Below are 12,907 nucleotides of genomic sequence, written 5' to 3'. Positions count from 1 at the left end.
CTGCTGCTGAGTCGCTTCAGTCGTGTCCGACTCTGAGCGACCCCACAGACGGCAGCCCACCAGGCTCCCCCGTCCCTGGGATTCTCCAGGCAAGAACACTGGAGCGGGTTGCCATTTCCTTCTCCAATGAATGAAGGTGAAAAGTGAAAGTGAAGTCGCTCAGTCGTGTCCGACTCTGAGCGACCCCACAGACGGCAGCCCACCAGGCTCCCCCGTCCCTGGGATTCTCCAGGCAAGAACACTGGAGCGGGTTGCCATTTCCTTCTCCAATGAATGAAGGTGAAAAGTGAAAGTGAAGTCGCTCAGTCGTGTCTGACTCTTCGCGACCCCATGGACTGCAGCCCACCAGGCTCCTCCGCCCATGGGATTTTCCAGGCAAGAGTACTGGAGTGGGTTGCCACTGCAATAAGCTGAGTTAAATTAGAATTGACCTCCTTTTTATAAATTCCATAACATTTTAGAGACTATATATATTTACAAGTAGCCTGGTTTCTTTGTATGTTTGTTTTTTTGGCTAAAAGATTAAAATTTTGCTGTAGATACCTATCAGGCTTGGCTATTGCCAAAACTATCTTGGGAATTAAATCTATTCTCATGACTAATATAGTCTGTAAAAATCTGACATAGTTTTTTTCGTGGTACTGTTAGAGAAACAAAAACGTTTCAAGAGTGTCCTTACTACAACTTTTGGTTTATCATAGCAAAAAAAGAGGATGTGGCTTTAACTTATTTTATGATAAAAGTTTGCATTTTTGTGACCTAAAATAATTTTTTTTCTTTTGTTCCTTTACATTCTATTTATTCCATTTACTTTCTTTTATTTTTTCAATAAGACCAATTAAGAAATAGCCTTTTTTTAAAAAAATGCTTCAACACTATATTTGATAGGCAAAAACAAAAATAAATACAATTATGATAAAACTAGGGTAGCAGACCCACTCCAATATTCTTGCGCAGGGAATCCCATGGACAGAGGAGCCTGGCAGGCTGCAGTCCGCATGGTCGCAGAGTCAGACATGACTGAAGCAACACAGCACATAGGCAGTGGTTGCAGACCAATATCAATTTTTATGCATCAAACTATTAAATCATTATTGTCCATATTGATTGTTTAGTTGGCTACGTGTTTCTAAGACAATCAATGTATCTTGCCTAAAATTTGATCAATGAAAGGTAATTTTAAATCATCTTATTCCCAATTACCACAAAAGTAAAACACATTTGATTAGCTCACTTAACTAATGTCAGTAAGTGGTCTCCTGGCTGTTCCTCTTGTCTCTCCCCATCTCAAGCCTTATTCTCCATTAGCATCCAAAACCTCTGCAAAACCATAATCAGATCTTGCTGAAATCCACTCAGAACCCACTGTGATCTTTCATCTTACTCAGAGTTAACCCATTGTTTTAAATGGTCCATAGGAAGCTGCACTGATTTCCCATGCCCCTTTGACGGTATCTCCTGATGTTCCTAAAGGCAGAGAAAAGCCCCAGCTTCAGGGCTTTAGCCCACTCTTGCCTCTGCCTGGAATATACTTCCCTATTCCTCATGGTGTGCTCCTTTGTCCTTTTAGATCTTGACTTAAATATTACTTTCTCATGGAGTCTCTTCATAGCCGATCTTTTTAAAACTGTAAAAGACACACACAAACATCCTACCTGTATACATGCACTCCTTGTATTTGCTGCTATGTTACCAGTCCCAAAACGCTGCCCGGCACAAAGAAGGTGCTCTCGAGGTATTTTGTTGTTGTTAATGAATAACACAAGTACACGTGTGAGTGCTCAGTTGCTTCAGTCGCGTCCAACTCTTTGTGACCCTTATGGACTGTAGCCTCCCAGGCTCTTCAGTACAAATACATATGAAGCAAATAAAGTCAGATAATTTATTGGTCTTTTTTGCATATATTACTTAGTTTCTTTAAGGCAGCTATTAATAATATCAATGCCTCAATTTTACATTTTGTGCCTGTTCACTACCTTCCACATATTGACTCTATTAATTAGTAGCAAATAGCTATGAATAATTAGTTATTACCTCATTGACTGTATTAGTTATTGCTGCATAACAAATTACCTGAAAACTTGGTAGCTAAAAACAAGAAATGTTTATCACTTCAGTGTCTGTAATGAGCAATGTGGGTGCCTCTCAGCTTAGTATGTTCAGCCTCTCTCCGGAAGTTACAATCACGCTGTCAGCTCAGACTTGTAAAGGACTCAGCATCTACTTTCACATTCATCCAAGCTGGCTGTGAGTCCTCGCATACAGGCCTCTACATAAACCGCCAACGTGCACCCCTGTATCAGGGCAGCTTGTGCTCTGAGAAAGAGAGCTAGGAAGGGCTTCTGAAACAGAAGCCACCATCCTTCACCACCTCATCTCAGAAGCAGCACCTCAGTCCAGCCCACATTCAAGGGGACGGGACTACCAAGGGTATGGATACCAGAGACAGGGCCCCTTGGTGCCATCTGAGAGGCTGCTTAACTTTCCAACCACTTTATGGATAAAGAAGTTGAACCCTAGAGATGCAACTCTTCACCAGGTACACAGTTAAAAGTAAGACAAGGTAATTCAAATTCTCTAATCAGCATCCTCTGAGGATCAATGATAATTTTAAATGTAATAAGTATTTTCAAAAAGTCAGGAGATATCTTTTTGTCTTACTACATGCCAGATACTATTTAATTGCTTTATATATGTCGATCCATTTAATCTTTAAAACAACCCTATAAGGTATACTTTTTATACACATTTTACAGATGAGGAAAATGAGAAATAGAGAATTAAAGTAACTTTCTCAAAGTCATCAGCTAAAAAAGCATCAAGGGTGGCATTCAAACCCAGCCATCTGGCTTGGCTTTATAACCAGTACTCTATACTACATACCTCTTAGATCTATGAAAACTAAAGACTAAATGTTTTAGTCTTCAATTAATCAAAATCTATTTCATAGCTCTTGTCTTTTTAAACTCGAAACAAGAGAAGAGTAATGCCATTTTAAAAATTGTCTTGTGGGGAAACTTTCATCTAAGAGGCAAAATGACCTCAGATTAAAAATCTTATTCACTGTGTGAACTGACCTGCAGTGAGAAGACAGCTGGGCAAGTACGTGTTGGTTGGATCTGTTCTAGATAGAATGTCTCACTGCTGACTATAATGTTCTCAGGTGAACAGCCCTTCCCCTTTCAAAGAAATAAGAAAGCCACACACAGAGAATGCATCCAGTACATGGGAAATACCTTTCCTCCTCTCTTCTTTCTGGTTTATAAAAGTTCCCCTTTCAAATGGTAATAAGTCACTTCAGAGAATGCATTTTCTAAAGGATGACTGCCCTCATTGAGTAGTGACACACTTAAATCAATAATCCCTAGAAATATACCGCCTGGAGTGTCTTATTGCTTAATTAGAGCTGGCACTGGGCCACTGCTTCTTAGCCTTGAATCAGTGCAAGAGCACTGGAAGGAGGCAGGGGTATTTATTAAAAGTGCTATTTCAGGGGGATATAAAGTAATGGCACCATGCCAGTCTGCAGAAAATAAAGCCAAACACTCTTGCTACCATAGTAAAATGTCAAGCTGCCTGGCTTTATTGTAGTCAGAGATTAAATCCATCATTGCGCCCATGATCAGGGTTTAAACGTGATCTCTGTTGTTCTAAAAGACTTTACAATCATTACTCAAGGACCACTATCAATGTAAACATAGCTTTCCCCCAAAATAGTCATTGAACAGAAGGAGGAAGCCATCACTGTAATTATGTAAACATATTCTCTTACTTTCTTGAATAGCCTACCATCTTTTTTTTGTAAGTACATTTTCAGTTCAGTTCGGTCACTCAGTCGTGTCCGACTCTTTGCGACCCCATGAATCGCAGCACGCCAGGCCTCCCTGAATGATGCTGAAGTACATTTTAGAGAAGAGGAAATGGAGAGTTCATAGGAACTAGAGGAGGAAAGTCTGTGACTCAAGCTGATGCCCCCCAGCTTCTATGTGTACTCAAGAGGCTTCCACCTTACAGTGGACAGCAAATTTTACTTTTTCATATCCCTACATTAGAAGTGCTCCATTTCTAGTTTGGAGACAGTCTATCTAGGGGCTAGAGTACTCTATTAACTAGGTCTTTTGTTCTCTCCTCAATAATTGGTTCCCATTTCTCCATTTTGTGTAGTAGCGACGGACGGTGGAGCCTGATGGGCTGCTGTCTGTGGGGTCGCACAGAGTCGGACACGACTGAAGCGACTTAGCAGCAGCAGCAGCAACCCCTACTGGAACAGAATTTCTTGCCTCTAATCTAGCTCTTCCATGACTTGGTCCTAAACACCACTTTTGGTTCTCCTTGGTGCTGGCTACCTGTCCACTCAGAACTCTACTGACTACCTATTTTGAAATTTCTTGAGTAGACATTCTGAGTCTCAGACTAAATTTGATTATTTTGCCAATGGTACTTGTACCTCACCTCCTTCTTTCTTATGTTGATCATTTTTAATTTTTAGATGACTAGTTAAAAGTTGCTAGACCAATAGTGACAACCTGAAACAGCTGACATTTTTCCACTCTCATATTCAAATCCCTGCAATTTCAACATATGTGTTAGGGTTCTTACCCTAGCTGTCTCTTGGTCAGTCCTTGCTATAACCATTCAATGCAAAGTCATAACAGATGAAAAGTCAGTAACAAGATCCTCCAATATTAAGAAGAGGTAATGGTTTTGGGTTGACAGTGCCAGAAAACATTTTCTAAATTTCATAAATACTACATAAAAATTCAATGTAAAAACACAGGTAAGAGGATACCTCAACTGGAAATTGTACGTTTTATGCAATACCATGAGCTTAATTTAAGTAAAATTGCAATGCTCATGCTTAAAAAAAATGGCCCAATCTTAAACTGCCAGAAGTCATGGCAGTTAGGGCTAAACTTATGCTAAATGTTAATTTTTTTATGGAGACAAAAGAAACTGCTTTATTTATTCAAACTGAAACATATAAGAAAAACTATAGGCAGATCCTAGAGCAGCAATGAAGAACATTGTTTAACCTCTTCATCACCAAAGAATTTCAACTGGTCGTATGGATAGAAACAGTCCATACGAATGATTCTTTGTTTCACAATGAAAGTCAATAGAAGACTTTCTATTAGCAAGTCAATAGAAATATGTATATGGTTTTCTTTATAAACAATCATTCACAGTCATTGGATATCTGCATTCTTTCAAGATCAGGCTCTGTCTACACAATTTATTAAACGCCCAATATGTTCTCATGGACAATGAACCAATTCTCCCAGCCAGTAGCAATGTACCTAAGTGCCTAGAATATGAAATAAACTTTTACTGGAAGGCAAAACCAGCTATATAATTTGTGGTATAATGAATGCAAATGAAAATCCTAGGCAGAATGAAAATCCTAGGTTCCTTTTCCAAAGTTAATTAAAAATTGTTACGACTTTCAAGACAGCAACAGCAAATGGGACGCCCTGCCAAGTGTGGAGTCTTATGGAACTGCGTAAGTGTTATGTTCATGGCTGTGCTGGAAGTCTAAAACACAGTAAGTATATGCAATTAAATACATATGCTCAACAGCACTGTCACATAGCCAGCTTTTCAGGTATACAGGTGCTTTGTTAATTCAATCCTCTTTAGTCAGTTCTGCAACACAAACAAAAACACCTTCAAACCCACTGCACCAACCAAAAAGACAATTATCTTACTTAGAGCAAAAGCATTCATTCTCAGATAACTGGTGCTCATGACTTGTTGGCAAAGCTGGCACATGTTCTAACACTAAAATAGAATTTTAAAAACATATTTATATATTATTTTAGTTTGCTGAAGAGAGCTATTAGTGTTTAAAATCTTTTGAAAGAGGAAGACATAGCAAGTAAAGACAAACAGGGTGTGTATGTAGGGGGAGGGGAGGGAGCGAGAGTCCATGAGGTACTAATGGCAGAGACTTGGCTTCCAAGTTTCAGCTGAGCCTCTGGAGCATCATGTTTTGGAATTCCAAACTTGCAATGATTTGGAAATACTATAAGCCACCACAGCCTTTTCTGTTTTTCTTTACACAGTGTATATTTCTCCACCATGCTGATCTGGGAAAACAATTGACATCAGTCTTGACAGTGCTGGAGTGGCAGGTTGCAAAGAGTCTCCTGGTGGAGAGAAGCAAAGGGCAGAAGAGACCATAGGCTAAGTTACCTCATTACTAATATCTGCCCAACAAGGATTGGAGTGAGATTTATGTGCTGAGAAATCAAGTAATCATTGATGTTCCAGGCAAGCAAGTCCAAAGCTTAGATTTTACTGGATCATATCAAAAGTGGGAGAAGAAACAGATGCATCTTCCCAACTGGGAAAAAAGAGACTGGGTTATGGCTCAGAAAGAAACTATGTGTAATGCATATGTGCCTGATTATACCACGATGCCTTTCCTCTTCACATATATCTAGAATATGCAATTTATTTCAATGTTTATGTAGTACTTGATATTCTATCAGCTTGGGAAAGATGACTGTTTCTATAAATGTCATCATGAAATAGAATTATAACTTGTTTGTGCAGATAACTTTTGTTTGTCTCCCTGAGATATTCTAACACTGACAGAGACTCATACCACTCTTTGGCGTGTGCGCAAGCTAAGTTGCTTCAGTCGTGTCCAACTCTGTGTGACCCTACAGACTGTGGCCTGCCAGTCTCGTCTGTCCATGGGATTCTCCAGGCAAGCATACTGGAGTGGGTTGCCATGCTTTTCTCCAGGGGATCTTCCTGATCTAGGGATCGAACTTGCATCTCTTTTTATCTTCTGCATTGGCGAGTGGGTTCTTTACAGCTAGTGCCACCTGGGAAGCCCATTCCAATCTCTCACCTTTTTCCAAACATGTAATCAGAAAAGATTATTAGGAAAGTATCTTTTTCTTGTTTACTTGGCATAAAATACTGCATTTTCCCCTTTGGAATCTTTTTTGTACAATTTCTTAATTCTATAATCATTTCATATTTCGACAGTTTTAAGTCTTGAGACATAATCCTTTTTGTTAACCAAGCAAGCCATGTATGTGTATCTTATTGTATGTGAGAAACACCATTATTGCTATGTAATTTTATGTATCAGTTCAGGGTTTATCACTGACTCACTGAATGAAAATTTTTACATTTAAAAATGAGCCAAAGACACTCAATATAAAATGGGAATAATATACCCTAGTCCCTGAAAGAGAGAACTGTGGTTGTTTTTAGTATTAAAACCAGAGGAGAACTACATGAATCTTATATTCCCCGCTATACTCATTTTTAACTAATCTGTGTATAAGATTTGAAGAGACTATAGTCAGCTCTAGGAATTAACTGTAAAATTTTAAAATTCCTTTCTACACTATAATACTGTAAATCTAACCTACTTATTCCCACTAATTCCATAGTCGATGTGTGTATAGAAAATTTCCTTTATTTTCTTAAGTGCTTGTGCAGTCAAATTTCTCTAGACATCATGTGACTTTCTAGGACCATTCGGACCTATGCCCTGGTATCTAGAAATGTACTGATGGGGATAAACAGGAGGCTGGACATTATTTGCATTCTTCCTTGATTGATGGGGGTTATTGAGTTGCTTTGCATGCTCTTTACTTATTCAGCATCCAAAAGTCAACCACAATTAAAAGACATATTAAATTAGAAGTCAATGATGTAAGCTGAATTCACACCACAAACCATAAGTTTAAATTGGTAACTCTAACAGTGGTCCCCTCTGCCTTCGATTTCTTAAATGGTCTTAGAAAACTATTTTGTTCAGATAGTAATAAGCCAGTACATATTCTGGGTCATAGACTACTACTTCAAGATGACAATGAGTATGTGATTTTTTTCCCAAGTAGCCATAAATTAACGTGTTTTTCTTTTCTTAATAAGTTTATGGAGGAAAAAATCTCAACTTTCTGATGTTTTTTTCACTGTCTCTCACAGTTAAAACCTCTGTTGTCTGTTTTTGAAGGAACACCAAACCCTCACTGTATTTCTTCAACTACATCAATAGTTTATGAGATGCTTTATCGAAAGAACATAAACGAAGTAAATTTAGTTACTTCTGTCTTCCTTATTTTATACATGCTACTGGATTTCTGGATTCCATGGGAACCACAGAAAACAGATACGTTGGAATATGTTTTTTTTTTTTTTAAGGAAAAAAAAATCACTGTTTCCATTCATCATTTTTCTTCTGTCAACGTGAATTTAGAAAATCTTGTTACTAATTTTGCAAAATTGTGATTTTAAAGATTCTAAAAACCTGAGTGCTTTCTATTTTACCTAGAATTTTTAGTTACCATGTTACATTTGGTATGCTTCAAACTTCATTGACTAAATAGGAATTATCTGTTATCATTCATTATGTAGGTTAGTAACATTATGAGACATATGCCCTTAGTGAAAATGCAGCAGGAAGGGCTACATAATTTATGAGACCCAGTGCAAAATAAAAATGTGAGGCCTCTTCTTTAAAAAGGATGAAAACTTTCTGGACAGTTACAATGGAGCCTTAAACCAAGTTTAAGACCCTTCTAAGAGTGACTCTATGTATTACTCGTCCAGACATTTAAATAATTCACTTTGTAAGAATGAAGAGTGCATACTGAGACAGCAATGCCCAAATCAATTCACTTAGATATTCTCCCAAACATTTCTAGTACAGGTTTCCCCTAATAGCCAAAAAAAGGCATTCCCATACAAACCTTCATGAGCCAAAATGGAGCAAAGCAAAGAAGCAGTACCTTAGAATACATCTCGCTAACAGATGCACACAATAAATTGAGAAAAATCATGGATGCTCACAGACACAGGTCAAAGCTACTGTGACTTGATGTCGAAATGTTGAGTATAAATCCTGCGGAAGGAACTCGGTGGTGCTCTCTCACTGCAAGGGGAACCCACTGCCTCTCCAACAGCTCATTGCAAAACAGACCAAACACTATATTTACTTTTTTTCATAAAAGTAGAAATTCTCTTCAGATTTCTTTCCATTCTGGAAAACAGGTACTGATGAAGATCTTTGATAAACAAAGTGGCAGAAAACAAACTTTCAAAAAGTGGGGGATGCCTGTAAATCTTATCAGCATACATTATCTAGATCACTGGGAAACAAAATGTTATTTAACAAATGTCTTACATCATTTTAAATTTAAGCAGTATAAACTGAAGTAGGTTCTGCAGTTCTTTTTTTTAATTATTATTCAGTTGTTAGTACTTGGTTCTATGAAAAGTTTTGAAATTTAATGTAGCACTGTAAATTTGAAACTTTTCTGAGCTATATATTTATCTGAGATATATTTTGATAATGTTTATAGAATGCATATGTAAGAATGTTTTATATATATATATACTTGGTATACTTAAAATCATAAAAATAAATTAAAATTGCTATTTAAATTTCTTTAAATAGAAGGTCTCATGCTTCTTGACTAATAAGAGATAATTGACTGAGTAAAGTTAAAGCATTGTTCATTCATTTAGCAACACTTATTAAGTACCTACAATATCCCAGGAAATATTACAAGTGCTGATGCTGCTGCAGAGAACAAACACGGTACCCAGTTGCATGAAAGGCCAAGTGTCTATAAACAGAAGAATGGATAAATAATATGTGGTATATACAGACAATAGAGCATTATTCACCTAGTGTATATATAAAAAGAAATGGAAAAGGAAAAACTATTGTTTAATTCCACTATGTGAGATGCTTAGAATAAGCTAATTTATAGATACAGATAATAGAGTAGAACTTCTTAGGATCTAAGAACAAAGGAGTGAATTTATTGTTTAAACAGACTTTCTGTTTGGGATGATGAAAAAATTATAGAAATAGTGGTAAAAGAACTTAATGCCACTAACACATACACTTAAAAATGGCTATAATAGGACATTTTAAGTTACGTATATTTACCATGATTTAAAAAAAAAAAAAAACTTCACAAGTAATAATAGAGTTATATGCATCTCAAGAACACTGGAAACCAGAAAGGGCAGGCAAGTGATCAGAAAAGGAGGATGGAAATATAAGACTATTTTAAATAAAGAAGCAAACAAATACATGTTTGCCTATTTCTGAATTTAAATAAGGTCTTCCCCTAAATATAGTTTAAAATAAATACCTTATCCTCACTATAATTTATGATCCATAAATGTCAGAAAAATATATCCCCCTTAGCAGCAGAAGTCAGACAAGATCAAACAGAATGCATTTGGGGTGATGGTTTATATTAGGATATTAGTCTTTGAGTTATTTGTTTAAAAAATGTAACACTAGTTAACCTTCTTAAAAGATCACCATGTGGGAAAGTTCAGTTCAGTTCACTTCAGTACAGTTGCTCAGTCATGTCCGACTCTTTGCAACCCCATGAATCGCAGCATGCCAGGCCTCCTCCACCATCTCCCGGAGTTCACTCAAATTCACGCCCATCGAGTCAGTGATGCCATCCAGCCATCTCATCCTCGGTCGTCCCCTTTTCCTCCTGCCCCCAAACCCTCCCAGCATCAGTCTTTTCCAATGAGTCAACTCTTCACATGAGGTGGCCAAAGTACTGGAGTTTCAGCTTTAGCATCATTCCTTCCAAAGAACACCCAGGGCTGATCTCCTTTAGAATGGACTGGTTGGATCTCCTTGCAGTCTCTCAAGAGTCTTCTCCAACACCACAGTTCAAAAGCATTAATTCTTCAGCGTTCAGCTTTCTTCACAGTCCAACTCTCACATCCATACATGACCACAGGAAAAACCATAGCCTTGATTAGATGGGCCTTTGTTGGCAAAGTAATGTCTCTGCTTTTGAATATGCTATCTAGGTTGGTCATAACTTTTCTTCCAAGGAGCATCTTTTAATTTCATAGCTGCAATCACCATCTGCAGTGATTTTGGAGCTCCCAAAAATAAAGTCTGACACTGTTTCTACTGTTTCCCCATCTATTTCCCATGAAGCGATGGGACTGGATGCTATGATCTTCGTTTTCTGAATGCTGAGCTTTAAGCCAACTTTTTCACTCTCCTCTTTCACTTTCATCAAGAGGCTTTTTAGTTCCTCTTCACTTTCTGCCATAAGGGTGGTGTCATCTGCATATCTGAGGTAATTGATATTTCTCCTGGCAATCTTGATTCCAGCTTGTGCTTCTTCCAGCCCAGCGTTTCTCATGATGTACTCTGCATGTAAGTTAAATAATCAGGGTGACAATATACAGCCTTGACGGACTCCTTTTCCTATCTGGAACCAGTCTGTTGTTCCATGTCCAGTTCTAACTGTTGCTTCCTGACCAGGTTTTCACACAAAAAAAGAAGTATTAAAGGATTTTCTATTTTCTCAATCTCACATAGAAATAAAGATTTTCTCTTACATGTGTCACATTAGAAAATGACAGAACACACTAATAAGAAGTATTGTATTCATTAATCTCATCTATGTGTACCAAGCAATTTCTTCCCACTATAATTCTGTACTAGAAGAAGTTTAATAATTTAAGGTAGAATGCAGTGTTATTTCCTACAAAAATACAATATATTATGAAGTATCCATGTCTGATACTTCAAAAATTATATACCCATATGGTGTTCAATAAACAGTTATTAAATCAATCTCTTAATATCTGGCACTTAATTAACCACCAGGCATGCCTACTGTTGACATCTACCTGGCTTTCTATAAACCCAGCTAAGACTAGCATCAGTTAAATGTTAATATCCTTATATGCAATTCACAGCTAAGTTCATAAATTCATATTTTCTTTTTCCTACATCCTTTTTTCTGTTGACTATTTCTACACATATTAATGTATATCTGAATCTGAAAGCTTAAAATAAATTATGCCAAATGAAAATAAACTTGCAATTCAGCTTAACTGGGAAGAATCTCAATTGTTACACATCTTTAAAATTCACCAGGATTAATACTATATGTCATAATTTTTCATCTAAGTCTAAAAAGCTAAAGGAAATTATGGAAGCAGATTTTTTCTGAACCTATATATAAATATCACGCATCTATTCCTTACAGGAGCACCTAGCCTAATCTTCATTACATGTTCAGAACAACTCTAATGGAAGGGAGTTAAATGTTTAAAAGTACATAGTAGGTATTTCCTGGGTTCAAATCCTGGCTCTGTCATTTATTAATAGTATGAGAAACTACTTCCTTTTTCTTGACTCAGTTTCCTCATTTATAAAAATAAAAATAATAACATACTGACTTCATAGTACTGTTATAAAAAGACAATATGACTTAAAAGAATATATGACTTAAAATAGTAAGTATGTGTAGTGTGTGTTAGTCCCAAAGTCATGTCCAACTCTTTGCAACCCCATGGACTGTAGCTACCAGGTTCCTCTGTCCATGGGGATTCTCCAGGCAAGAATACTGGAATATTCAGTAATACCCAGGGATCAAATTGGGGTCTCCTGCATTGCAGGTAGATTCTTTGCCATCTGAGCCAGCAGGGACTTTAAGATGTGTTATCAGATCCTTGCTCGCTCACTTGCTCAGCAACTCAGTTGCTTCTGTACTGACTCTCTGTGAGTGCACCAGGCTCCTCTGTCCATGAGAATTCTCCAAACAAGAATACTGGAATGGGTTGCCATGCCCTCCTCCAGGAGATCATCCTGACCCAGGGATCAAACCCACTTCTCTCTACGTCTCCTGCATTGGCAGGCGGGTTCTTTACCACTAGCCCTACCTGGGAAGCCCAATCAGATCCTAATTCTCTACTAATTCTTGTTATTTTAGACAAAAAAGAAAGAATCTACCTATACGACATTTCATCATTGGAAAGTTATGATTATTAAACTATATCAATGGCATTTAGATAGAAAACTTTAAAATTAAAACACCTGTTGCTCCTACTTGGTATTATAATAACACAATTTTATTGAGAAAATAATGAATGA

The sequence above is a fragment of the Capra hircus genome, chromosome 6 (genome assembly GCF_001704415.2).
Source record: "Capra hircus breed San Clemente chromosome 6, ASM170441v1, whole genome shotgun sequence".
NCBI classification, from domain to species: Eukaryota; Metazoa; Chordata; class Mammalia; order Artiodactyla; family Bovidae; genus Capra; species Capra hircus.
The sequence above is the reverse complement of the archived record's forward strand: the minus strand, read 5'-3'. Positions refer to the sequence as shown.